Source organism: Bufo gargarizans, chromosome 5, assembly GCF_014858855.1.
Source record: "Bufo gargarizans isolate SCDJY-AF-19 chromosome 5, ASM1485885v1, whole genome shotgun sequence".
Lineage (NCBI taxonomy): Eukaryota > Metazoa > Chordata > Amphibia > Anura > Bufonidae > Bufo > Bufo gargarizans.
In genome coordinates, this window is record NC_058084.1 from 363,270,134 (window position 1) to 363,280,981 (window position 10,848).

At 44.4% G+C, this 10,848-nt stretch overlaps 1 pseudogene; it reads left to right on the plus strand.

Moving 5' to 3' along the window:
- The first annotated feature begins 640 nt into the window (after positions 1–640).
- Positions 641–2,232, plus strand: LOC122938103 (annotated as a pseudogene).
- Positions 2,233–10,848: the final 8,616 nt, after the last annotated feature.

Consider the following 10,848-nt stretch of genomic DNA (forward strand, 5'->3'; position numbering starts at 1 on the left):
GCTGTGAAACTCACCTTATCACATACTCTCAGGAACTCCAGCTGAGAGGTAGGAATTTATACCCTTATGTAGACTCCTGCTAATTAAAAGCACCTGGGTCGAATGGGGAGGAGTGCTGATACCAGAGGGGAAAAGAGCATAGATTCTACAATACACGTAAAATATAAGAAAAAAAACTGGATTGCACATCCTCAATACTATGCTTTTATCTAACTGCTTCTCAGCATAATTAACATCGTTTCTCAGCACACTTTATAGTATACCTACCCCTATGCTGAGGTCTTCCACCCATCTGCAAGACATCCTAAAAATGGCCAGGAAACTTTGCAGGCACTTCAGCCACTCATACACCGCAAAGCACACCCTCTTTGAGCTGCAGCGGCAGAACGGCATCTTCAAACATAGGTTTATATGCGACGTTTCCCCCTTTGAGGAGGCCACGTTACTTGTCAGTCACCAGGACTACGGGATGAATGATATCCTTCCACTGCTTCATGTCCTGGAACAGATGCTGGTAAATCTGGCTGGTCAGGGGACTGGAGACGTGGCGCCTAGAAAAATGGAGGCAGAGTTTGATACATTTGTCTGTCAAGATCTCTGTTTACAGTCAGTGAACGGGAACATCATTTATTGCAAGGATATGCAAACACCAACTGATGGGGTGTTAACCCCCAGAAGTAGGTCATCGGCACGAAGGAGCAGTCATTTTCACAGCCCGAGGTATCCTCCCAGAGGCTTGACCTCTGCGCGTCGACGGTCTGCATTGTGAAGCTTGTCTAAAAGAAAAATCCCGCTGTGCAAACTCTTGATCCGGCACAGGCTGCTTTGCTCCTTCAAAAACAATGGACTCTGTACAGCGTGACACCAATCAACAATTTCTCATACACCAGACTGAAAGAGTATTCCAAGCACCTATCTGCCCACGTAGCTTCCGAGAAGCAGAAGGATCTTGCCATTGAAGTCGGCTCAGAGCTGAACTTAAAAGCCAAAATTTCCTTTTTACCTGGACTCAAAGGAAAGGACAGAGATCCACTGGCTGTGCTCCTACAGATTTCATCCAACCCTCCACTCACCAAGGCAAGCACAGAGGACCGGATTGTGTGGACAAGATGGTTCTGCGGGACGTACACAGGGGACGATCTATTGGAGGTGTTACCAAAGACATTTACTTGCCTCCCGCTCTTCCTGTATAATGGCTCCGAGGCGCTCACAGCTATCGTAGGGATATGGTTCCAAAGAAACTTTGACTGTTGTTTCAGTAAGCTGGTGATCAGTTCTTAGAATCTTACGTGATTAGCGATGTGGATCGGGTATGTTGTGTCTGGATCAGTGTCGGCCACAGAGCTTGTTTTCTCTGTGCCCGTCGAACCTTGCATGGACATCTTATGCCATCTACGCAGAGTGTCACACACAGGGGGTGGGGTAGTGACCACTGAACTCCACCCTCACCCCTGTCCCTGCCTTCTTGCCTCGCAAGTCCTAGCAACAAGAGACAACTGGTTGACAAACTATAGCTAGGATAGTGAAGGGAAGATAAACAACACATAAACAGAAAGGTCAAACAAGCCGTGTCAAAACTAAGAGAGCAGAAAAGGTACCGGAGAAGCAAGCAGAGAATCGTCAGGACAAGCCAAAGTCAAACTAGGAGAGCATGCCAAAACCAGAGGATGAGACGGAGGGAAAATCGGAAGCCAAGCAGGAACAAACAAACCAGGTGAGTATTATGCAGGAAGGACCTCAATAACAGGCAATCTGTTTAAATAGTGCACTAGTGAAGTCATGTGACGTGGCTGCCGTCACATGACTCCTGAGATCCAATGCAGCCCAAACAGCCGAGCGCCGAGTGATCAGCTCAGCACTCATCCCCAGTGTGGTTCCCACGGGAACGGGTGACGCTGGGTGCGCTGATGACGCGAGTGCGCACCAGCCGTCCCTGCCTCCTGGAACTATGCACAGAGCGCATCGTGACACAGAGGACTTCAAGACTTTATGGAATGATAGGACGAGGTCAAAGGACGAGGTCACGTTGGAGGAAGTGGACAATTTATTCCGATGTCTTTACTTGCAGTTCTTCAGACACTTTAGAATCCACTTATCAGCAACCCAGCTTGTCAAGGTGACGGCATCTGTGGCATCAGCACATTGTGGAGAAAAGGTTTCCTAAGTAAGGACTACCTAATCCGAGTGCTAGGATTCATCACAGAGCTGGTGATCAATAACATCCAGTATTGAACAAATGGACGATAGTGTTGGGTGTGAATATTCGAATAGCGAATATTAATCGCGAATATCGGCACTTCGAGAATTCGCGAATATTTAGAATATAATGATATATATTCGTAATTTCAAATATTCTAGATTTTTTTTTCTTGAGTAACCTCCCTTCTTGCTTGTAGGCCAATGAGAAGCTTGCAATGTCTTTGAGCTTAGCAACATCCCTAGCAACCAATAGGAAAGTTGCCTACCCCTTACTATATAAGAACCTCCCCAGTAGCCTTTCTATGCAGTATTTTGCAGATCTGAGAGTGTTTTTGCTGTGCTCTCTGCTTTCCAGTGTCATTACATTAGATAGTTAGTTAGTTAGTTAATATATATAATACAGATAGTTAGTGGGAGATAGTCAGTGTAGGTTAGATAGTTATATAGTGGAGCTGATAGGTTCTGCTGTCCATACATACTTGCTGCATACATAGTGCTGTATGTATGTATGTAAGCTACATACATACATAGTGCTGTGATGTGACAAGTTCACAACAATACTTAGTGCACCAATTACTAATAAGTAGTCAGACCTGTTAAAATGTGAAGTTACACGTATTGCACCAAAATATTCACATCATCAGTGCCGATTTCACAATCGCTAATATATTGGAGCACTCTATCTGCATATAAAGCTATTGTAATGTTTTGCCGTGCCAACCATTTTCTCCAGTCTCAGGAAACTTCTAGCAGCTTGAAAAATGCAGCTATAGTGACCCACGCCTGTATTTCATGCGCATTATGCGACTATTACATTGTCGATTTTTGAAGAAAATAATCTCAAATTCGCAAATATATGACGAATAGTTTACCAATATTTTGTGAAATATCACAAATTCGAATATTGCCTCTGCCGCTCATTGCTAATGGACGACTTTTATCTCTGACCTTGTCCACAATGTTTGGGACCCCGCAGACGTCTTACATGTCTTAGACATGATCCCTGCTGTGCTTACTACATGTTATACTGCTTCTTACCGTTCTGCTACAGCGGCTGCAAGACATGCACATACTAAGGATTATTTATGAAGATTTTGAGGTGTTGCCTGTACCGACCAGTTACCTTTCAGCTGTGATTGTGTAGCCTGCACTGTAGGAATGAGCTGGAGTTGGCGTGTTTGCTGGACTGTCTTCCAGTTATTAGCCATAACCCTATACATTTCATGATCAATGTGCATTACCATCGTGGTCACACCGACACTGGTCGTCAATCCATTCTTGTTGATTAAGCCCTTTTTTTTTCAGTTTTAGTCTTGTGGTTTTGCCCCTTCTGTGTTGTATTTTATGTGTGTTAATGTCCTGTTTGTTAAATAAAGTTTTTTGTTTTTTTTTCCTGGTTCAAACCCCCCGCAACCCAAAAGAATTGGCTTAAGATTTGGTAGCCAAAAGCAGAAGTGGGTACAAAACACAGAAGACTTGCACATTTTCCGTTCACATGTCATCTCTGTTTTGGATCCACTCCTGTTTTTTTTGGGCATTAGCAAAACTGATGTATTACTGGCCAAATGCTCACCGAGTGAAGGCGGATGCTCCACAGACAGGATCCATTTTTTGTGGGTTATTCTTCTGACGGATGAGAGGAAGGGCAAAATAATCAGTGACGTCAACACAAACTTACTGCTGACACCCTCTCCTCTCTGTCGGGGGCTCTACTCGAATAGGCATTTAATAGAACAGGTTCTGTTGACAGCTATGTGGAATCAACTGACGACTTTGTTAAAGGAGTGCACTTCTTCTTGGCTTGACCTGTAAGAGTTCATACTTGAGTTATTTGGTCAGTTTTGGCCCCATGACTGCCCAAATAAGTGTATAGTATATTATAAGTATATTACACCTTTCAGTAAGTCACACATATCGATAGCACACCTATACCAGTCCTTGAAAGGACTTTTGTGGCCCTATTAGCTAGCATTTGGTGTCCCTAATAGTCTGTCCCTGCTCCACACAGCAACCTCTCCCTACACTAGCAAAAGACTGAATGTATAATGGCGGCCAGATCAGTTTTATTTATAAGGTAGGGGGTGTGTCCATGTGCTGAAACGTCTTAATTGGCTGTCCTGTACCACCTGATGGATGTGTCATGGGTCAAAGGTTTTCACAATGTAAAAGAATATGGCCCTGGCCTGGTATTTTCTTCCTAAAATACACAAGTCTATCACAGCCCCACCGGGCTGCCCCATTGTGGCAGGTATAGGGTTGCTTACTTAACCCTTTTCCCAATACGTGGACTGGTAGCTTAGACCCCTTTTGTTGAGGGCTCCCACGTATCTTAGTGACACGGGCGATTTCCTTCGGGCCATCAACTCGTTTGATTGGCGCGATGGGCTCACTTTGGTGTCACTGGACGTGGAGAGCCTTTATACAAGGATACCGCATGACGTGGGGATCCAGGCTATCAACCAGGTCTTGGGAAAAACTGACAAAATGTCAATATACTGCCAGTTCATAGCGGAGGCGCTCAGTTTTATCCTCTCCAATAATGTATTTATGTTTGATGAGCAATGGTATAGACAGAGGGTAGGAACAGCCATGGGTACGCCTGTATCATGCACTTATGCTAATTTATTTTTAGCCGTGTTTGAGGAAAGATATGTCCTTACCACGGTGAATCCAGATTTGCTATACATACAGTCATTTTTAAGATACGTCGATGACGTATTTATGATATGGTCAGGCACTGAGATGCAATGTAGGGAATTTGTGTCCTATCTAAATAATAGCAACAATATGAATATGAGGTTTACACTCAATTTTGGGGGCCATTCACTTGAATTCTTGGATGTGCTCAAAGAGGCCGGGGAGGATGGCATTTACACTAGCGGCTACCGCAAGCCTACTGCCACGAATTCCCTCCTGCATAACAGGAGTTTCCACCCTACTAATGTTAAAAAATCTACACCCTACGGTCAGTTCATGTGGCTGAAACGAATAAACAACACTGAAGAGGGATATGGCAGACAGTCAGAAGAACTAAGAGGTAGATTACTAGACAGGGGATACAAGGAAAGAGATGTAGATATAGCCAGAAAAAAGCAGGTTCCCATACCCAACAAGAGTTATTATGTAATAAAAAGAAACATACCCATAAAGAGATGGAGAGATTTGTCTTTACTTTCAAATATAGCCCCACAGCAAATCTCAAAAAACGGGCCATCTGCAACAACTGGGACATTTTGAAAAACTAAGAGGGTTTGGAGATAGTGGCAAATAATAGGTCTTCAAAAAATGTCACACAATAAAAGACCAGATTGTAAGGAGTAGGTTCAAGAATAAGGCAACCAGTAATTGGCTGTCATCAAGGAGACCCAAGGGCAATTTCAAGTGTGGGAATTGCTCCTTCTGCAATGACAACAGTCAAAAATAGGAATTTTTTTTTTAGGGGGGTTTCGCAGCCCGTCACTCAATTCAATAGTTGCAGGAGTAATTACATGGTCTACTTGGTCACTTGCCTATGCGGAGCCTTCTATATAGGCAAAACTATCTGTCCCCTATTTGAGAGGTTTAGTGAACACATAAATTCTCTCAAAACAGGAAAAGGTTGCACTAGGCTTATTGAGCATGTATGTAATGAACATGGAGGCAATCCACAGTGCCTCTCTTTTGCGGGGATAGAGCAGGTGCCAACTAGGCCCCGAGGTGGGGACAGACCCCGAGCACTTCTGCAGAGAGAATCCACATGGATTATAAGAGTCAATGCCGTGGGTCCTCTGGGACTCAATGACAGGAATGACCTGAGTGTGTTCATTTAAATTTCCAGTCTTACCGCTGAGAATGTGTTAATTGTATCCAGCTGTGCTCGACCGTATGGGCAGTAGCAGAGAAGTCTAAGCGTCACGGTTGTTATGACGACTAGACGCAGTAATGAATATAAGATGCACCTGTGAGCGTTATCCAGTCACTGGCTTGATGATGCGCAAGTTAGCGCGAAACGGCCGTCGCCGCTGACCTCAGCTATGTCTTACCGCACCATACGCTGTGTAATAGGCCGCTGCCAACATGGCTACTGGCATTACAGTGAGGGCAGTACTTACCTGCACGTTTATTGGCTGTGTGGTAGCCAAGAAACGTGCGGAGAGAAGACTCAAGCTTGGCGCTTGAGCACATGCGTTACTCGGCCGAGTACCGCCATGTGCCGAGCATCGAGATGCTCGAATCAAACAGGTGTTCGGCCAAGCAAGCTCAATCATCTCTGTTTACCAAACTCATAATGGTCAAGCCCGCATTTCGTTTATGGGCATTGAAACGGTAAAGCCACCCTCAAGAGGCAGCAATTGGGACAGGGCACTCCTTCAAAGAGAGGCCCAGTGGATTTTGTATCTTAAACCCACAGTTCCTGGAAGTCACAATGAGCAGCTTAATTTTAGTTGTTTCATTTGATCTACAATTTTTGCTGTGGGATTGCAGATTTGGTCTTGATTTTGTCCTTGATTTTTTTCTATAATTGCCTATATAATATTTGGGTGCCTCAATCCTATATTAGCATTTTACTTTGCCTTGTATCCTGCTGAAGAAGCCTTTTCAATTATCTTTGTTAAGGATTTATGTTACTAAGGACGCTCTATGTATCTAGCGTCACCCTTTGACAGCCGAGATGGCCTCCTTCTGAGTTGGCGTCCTGGTTGGCATGCACTGAGAACGCCCCCTCCTTCTATTGTCGATCCGCCCATCTGTCACATTGCCAGAGAGGCAGATCCTGTTGATGAAGCGTGCGTGGTGGGCATTTAAAACGCTGCACCAGACATTACAGTTACCGCTGGTAGGCTATTCCCCTGACATCATAGGGGCACGTTGACTTCCCGATCCCACTGGTGGGATGCACTGAGGGAGAGGCACGTCACATTCAATTAGGGTCCACTGACCTGATGTCCTCTCCTTTGTTTTGGCATTTGTTATTTTTTTACCCTATTTTTGTTTTCTATTTTGGACAATAGGTGACTATATACCTTAATTAACCCTTAGGATACATGTACGGTGCTTGAAACTGGGACGGAAATCCCAGCGCATACAAATTTGGCGCTGTGCACACCCGGTCCCTGAGTGGAATCGGTTGGTGACTGAGGTACGATGGCTGCTCTGTACATCAGTGGGGGTTTAAGCCGACTGAGCCTGCGAGGACCCAGTATTATGACTTACTGCACCTCTTGCAAAAGTTGTTACAGCCTGAGTCCCACGGCTATGCTGGATAGACTGTTGGCTGATATGTTCTGGAGGGCTCTGCCACCCCCTCTCCAGCACTGGATCGGCCAGGTAAACGCCCTAGACATTTTTTTGTGTGAAAAAAGAACTGTAGTTAGGGTGGGTTCACATCAACGTTATGCATTCTGTTATGGATTTCCGTTATAACAGAAAATAACGGAATCCATAAGATGCAAGTCAAAATTGAAGCCTTTAAGAGGCATTTCATTATGAGCCTTCATAATACAAGTCTATGGGCAGCAGAACGGATCCGTCCTGGTTTTCATTATTCAGGAGCCCAGTCCTGCATAATGGAAACAGGACACATACGTTATACTGCCCATAGACTTGTATTATTACGGAATGCAAAACGGAAGCCTTATACTTTCCGTAAAAATAGGACTTTGTTTTCCGTCTTGCATAACGGGAACCAGACAGATCCGTTATGATTGCAAATAGACTTCTATTATGACGGATCAAAACGGAATGCCTCTTAGACTTCCGTTTTGACTTCCGTCTTATGGATTCTGTTATTTTCCAATATAATGGAAAGCCATATATATATACAGTACAGACCAAAAGTTTGGACACACCTTCTCATTCAAAGAGTTTTCTTTATTTTCATGACTATGAAAATTGTAGATTCACACCGAAGGCATTAAAACTATGAATTAACACATGTGGAATTATATACATAACAAAAAAGTGTGAAACAACTGAAAATATGTAATATTCTAGGTTCTTCAAAGTAGCCACCTTTTGCTTTGATTACTGCTTTGCACACTCTTGGCATTCTCTTGATGAGCTTCAAGAGGTAGTCACTAGAAATGGTCTTCCAACAGTCTTGAAGGAGTTCCCAGAGATGCTTAGCACTTGTTGGCCCTTTTGCCTTCACTCTGCGGTCCAGCTCACCCCAAACCATCTCGATTGGGTTCAGGTCCGGTGACTGTGGAGGCCAGGTCATCTGGCGCAGCACCCCATCACTCTCCTTCATGGTCAAATAGCCCTTACACAGCCTGGAGGTGTGTTTGGGGTCATTGTACTGTTGAAAAATAAATGATGGTCCAACTAAACGCAAACCGGATGGTCAAATAGCCCTTACACAGCCTGGAGGTGTGTTTGGGGTCATTGTACTGTTGAAAAATAAATGATGGTCCAACTAAACGCAAACCGGATGGAATAGCATGCCGCTGCAAGATGCTGTGGTAGCCATGCTGGTTCAGTATGCCTTCAATTTTGAATAAATCCCCAACAGTTACAAACGTAAAAACACGAAATGCAATCGCACACTGCAACCAGCACTCTGCCCTGCCTTGATACTGGATGTTGAATAAGGCATTGGTGTACATTTTGGCCAAAGCATAATAAGCCACTCACCACGTCAAGGTCGCCTTAATGAGTAGTCCCTAACACTAGTTCCTACCTTTTACAGACCATGACAGCCACATAAAGTCCAGGGAGCGCAGGTACAGCATGCACGCCAAGCACACTCTGCTTTTAACCCCGTCCGGTGCCATTACAGCTTTTATCGGATCCAGGGATGCAAGTACCAACATGCATGCTGAGCCCACTATATACTTCTCCTGGAGCCTAATGGCTACTGGTAGGTGCTATATAAGCAGACTCAGTTTTATACTGACTTTAAAACCAGCCTCCAGGGGGCAGATTAACTGGACAGGTGTGCATGACTGCATGGAGATCGCCACGCCTCCATTATATACTACAAAGAAAGAATATGGGAGATTCAGCCCGCACAACCCCTAGCAGGTGCAGATTGCTATGGTGAAATACAGATACAAACGTAAAAACACAAAATGCAATTGCACACTGCAACCAGCACTCTGCCCTGCCTTTATGCTGGATGTTGAATAAGGCATTGGTGTACATTTTGGCCAAAGCGTAATAAGCCACTCACCACGTGAAGAAATTAATACTGTGGGGGCAGTGTGGGGGAAATTACTATATAGGGCTGTGTGGGGGAAATTACTATATGGAGCAGTGTGGGGAAAATTACTATATGGGGCAGTGTGGGGGAAATTACTATATGGGGCAGTGTGGGGGAAATTACTACATGGGGCAGTGTGGGGAAATTACTATATGGGGCAGTGTGGGGGAAATTACTATATGGAGCAGTGTGGGGGAAATTACTATATGGGGCAGTGTGGGGGAAATTACTATATGGGGCAGTGTGGGGGAAATTACTATATGGGGCAGTGTGGGGGAAATTACTATATGGGGCAGTGTGGGGAAATTACTATATGGGGCAGTGTGGGGGAAATTACTATATGGGGCAGTGTGGGGGAAATTACTATATAGGAGCAGTGTGGGCAAAATTACTATATAGGAGCAGTGTGGGGAAAATTACTATATAGGGCAGTGTGGGGTAAATTACTATATAGGAGCAGTGTGGGGGGAATTACTATATAGGAGCAGTGTGGGGGAAATTACTATATGGGGCAGTTTGGGGGCGTTTCTATAAGGGGACATTATTTTTGGGGACACTATACAGGCATTATAACCTGGAGTACAATATAGGGTGTTATTATTACTGGGGGCACTCTAGGGGACTTTATAATTGCTGTAGACACTATAGGGACCTTTGGGGTAATTTGTCAAACTGTTGTAAAGTAGAACTGGGTTAGTTACCCATAGCAACAAATTTCACCTTTCATTTTTGACAGCTCCTAATGAAAGGTGGAATCTGATTGATTTCTATGGGCACCTAAGCCAGTTCTACTTTACACCAGTTTGATAAATGACCCCAATTATGAGAACTCTAACGTGTCTGTGTAACAAACTCTGTAGAGACGAGATGTGGCTGAAAGAATTAATCATGGCGGTCTGGGTCAAACAGAGGAGAAGAGGAAAGAGAAGATCTACATGACAGGAGATGTCACTGGAACTAAGAGGTATGTGGTGCTGTATTCCCCTATATGTAGAGCTGGCTCACTACTCGCTCCTCCAAGTCTTTTTTTTATCATAATCATATGTATTATACATTTGGCAACTAACATTTTAATTTGTCACCTGCAGTCCTATGTAACAGTCCAGATAACAGTGATAACTTTCTGTGTACAGATAATGTAGTAGATGTTCCATGCAGTCCTATGTAACACCCCACATAACACAATAGTTCACTTTGTTATGTGGGGTGTTACATAGAACTGCAGGTAACATATATGGAATCTGTACTCAGAGAGTTATAGGATGTTGGGTGTCTGACTCCTGGCCCCCCCGCCAATCAGCTGTTTGAGGAGACTGCGATGCCCCAGTGAGCGCCGCAGCCTCTTTGCTCGTTACCAAGCACAGCGCTGTCCATTTGATAGCACTGCGCTTGGTATTATAGCTCAGACCTTATCACTCATATGGGACAGAGCTGCACCAAGACCACGTGAACGATGTCATATGGCGTAG